Below are 3309 nucleotides of genomic sequence, written 5' to 3' on the forward strand. Positions count from 1 at the left end.
GGCAAACTCAGTGGATGAGGTTGAGTTTTTAGGTTATTTTTAAAACCTGAATTATGCATTTAGGGTAAAATTTTTAAGGACAAGACATTTTGAAGTACATTACATCTGACTCAAGCTAACAATGAATTTCTCTGTGGTCTTACTGGATGAAAAGGAAGACTTGGGTGAACCTGTTCTCTTTAATCACAGTGAAATAATACTCTTTGATTTTCAGTGCATGTCATTCACAGTTATTTATAGGACAATGCTGGAAGTCAAAACAGTCATCAAGGGTTAGTAGATATTAGACTTAACATCATAAGTTTTCATTAATGGGCTTAAATGAACAAGTAAAGAAATACTTCAGTGATTAAGGCTATTAGAAAACTAGTCACTCATATCAGCCACCAAACACAAGTTTCAAATTTCCATTAAAAAGGTATTTTCTGTCTTAATGAATGATTATTTGGTCACCATATGATTTTCTGAAAACAGCTAAATTATGATGCATCACTAAGTACTGATGGCTCAAAAATTTAATTGCCTGTGTCAGACTCTTTTCCTAAAAATCAGGCACTAAAATCCAAGCAGCTAAAACTATTATTTCTACAAATATAACTGGTTTTAAGCAACATTACAGTCTTTTAAAAGCCCGTTGCCATCTGCTCTGTCAAAGTAATAAATGAAGAAGTTGGATTTACATGTGGCACTCTGTTAAATGAGGTAAAGTTCAGGACAGAGTTTCACTTCCCAGCAGATGGGGATCTCCCAGCAGGGATGGAAGTCAACAAAGAGGGTAGCGGGGGGTTTCCATAAATTCATGTGATCCCTGGGCAGAACTAAATGGATTAAATAACAAGGACTCTAGGAGTTAAGCTGTATCTTGTTATACTACGATGTCTCTGCATATTAGGTACACAACAGTTATTCATCCTTTCTTGATACAGTAGAGAAAGCATGCTATCTTTTATCTTTGAATTTTGAGTTTGTTTTGCCCTGTGTCTTCTTTTGGAACTGCAAAACACAAGACAAACTATAAATCTCTTCTACACAATAAGGAGGTATTGAAAAGTCTATATTATCACAGAAAAAGGTAAAAAGTATCTGTGGTTACTATTCAATGGTCTCACTCAAGTGTCCAAAAAATGCTACAATTCATTGTTCAATAATATTTGTATCACAGGGATATATAGTTAGAGGCTGTTAAAAGTCTTTTTCTTATTATTTATCTTTTTCACTGGAAAAGTGGACAATTTTGTTACAGAAGTTTCCCTTGTTTTACAAACCTCTATTTATCACCCAGATTCATCACACTCAAGGAATTCAGCAATTAAATGGTAGCATTTAAAAAATTAAGATATACATGCAAAAATGCTTTGATGAGTACAATATATATTTTATAAAATTATTTGTATGTATGTAGGCAAAGAAATCTTTATTGAGAGTTTGGGGTTTTATTTTAGGACCACTGAACTTGAACAAAATATTGAATAGCCAGTATTATAATGCATTACAGTGAACAGATATGTTTGCCTTTGAATAGACTTTCATGTTTACTTTTGACAGCATTCCAAACTCTCTTGAATTTTTTTGCATTGTCTGACATGGCTTCTGACACTTCTGGAAGTGTTTAAGGCCAAGTTGGATGAGGCTTTGGGCAACCTAGTCTAGTGGAGGGTGTCCCTGCCCATGGTGGGGGGGTTGGAACTAGATGATCTTTGAGGTCCTTTCCAACCCAAACCATTCAATGATTCTATGATTCCTTGTAACAAACACCTGATCTGGAGTGAGAGTTTTGAGCTTGGGTTGTTTGTTTGTTGGTTTGTTTGTTTGTTTAAATTTACTTTGGCTGAAATCATTCAGTTGTTTGGATTGTCATAGAATCATAGAATGGCCTGGGAAGGGACCTTAAAGATCATCTAATTCCAAACCCCCAGGCACCAGTACACGTTAGGGGTTGACCTGCTGGGAAGCAGCACTGCGGAGAAGGACCTGGGAGTCCTGGTGGACAACAAGTTCTCCATGAGCCAGCAGTGTACCCTCATGGCCAAGAAGGCCAATGGTATCCTGGGGTGCATTCAGAAGAGCGTGGCCAGCAGGTCGAGGGAGGTTATCCTCCCCCTCTACTCTGCCCTGGTGAGGCCACATCTGGAGTGCTGTGTCCAGTTCTGGGGTCACCAGTTCAAGAGAGACAGGGAACTACTGGAGAGAGTCCAGCGGAGAGCTACAAAGATGATGAGGGGACTGGAGCAGCTCTCGTATGAGGAAAGGCTGAGAGAGCTGGGTCTGTTTAGCCTGGAAAGGAGAAGACTGAGAGGGGATCTCATCAATGCTTATAAATATCTAAAGGGTGGGTGTCAAGAAGATGGGGCCAAGCTCTTTTCAGTGGTGCCCAGTGACAGGACAAGGGGCAATGGGCACAAACTGGAACACAGGAAGTTCCATCTGAACATGAGGAAAAACTTCTTTACTCTGAGGGTGACCGAGCACTGGAACAGGCTGCCCAGAGAGGTTGTGGAGTCTCCTTCTCTGGAGATATTCAAAACCAGCCTGGATGTGATCCTGTGCAACTTGCTTTAATGGACCCTGCTTTAGCAGGGGGGTTGGACTAGATGATCTCCAGAGGTCCCTTCCAACCCCTACTGCTCTGTGATTCTGTGACAGGGGCAGGGACACCTTCCACTAGACCAGGCTGCCCAAAGCCCCATCCAGCCTGGCCTTGAACACTGACAGGGATGGGGCATCTACAACCCCTCTGGGTGACCTGTTCCAGTGCCTCACCACCCTCACAGTAAAGAATTTCTTCCTAACACCTAATCTAAATCGACCCTCCTTCAGCTTAAGGCCATTACCCCTTGTCCTATCACTACATGCCCTTTTAGCAGCCTCTCTCCAGCTTTCTTGCAGGCCCTCTTCAGGTACTGGCAGGCTGCCATAAGGTCTCCCTGGAGCCTGCTCTTCTCCAGGCTGAACAAGCCCAATTCTCTCAGCCTGTCCTCATAGGAGAGGTGCTCCAGCCCTCTGATCAGCTTCATGGCCCTCCTCTGGACTCTCTCCAACAGCTCCATGTCTGTCTTGTACTGGGGCCCCCAGAGCTGATTGCAGTACTCCAAGTGGGGTTTAACAAGAGAGGAGTAGAGGGGGAGAATCACCTACCTCGACCTGCTGACCATTCTTTTTTTGATACAGCCCAGGATACCATTGGCTTTCTGGGCTGCAAGTGCACATTGCTGGGTCATGTTGAGCTTCTCATCCACCAACACCCCCAAGTCCTTCTCCTCAGGGCTGCTCTCAATCCATTCTCCACCCAGCCTGTAGCTGTGCTTGGGA

This window comes from Grus americana, chromosome 1, assembly GCF_028858705.1.
Source record: "Grus americana isolate bGruAme1 chromosome 1, bGruAme1.mat, whole genome shotgun sequence".
NCBI lineage: Eukaryota > Metazoa > Chordata > Aves > Gruiformes > Gruidae > Grus > Grus americana.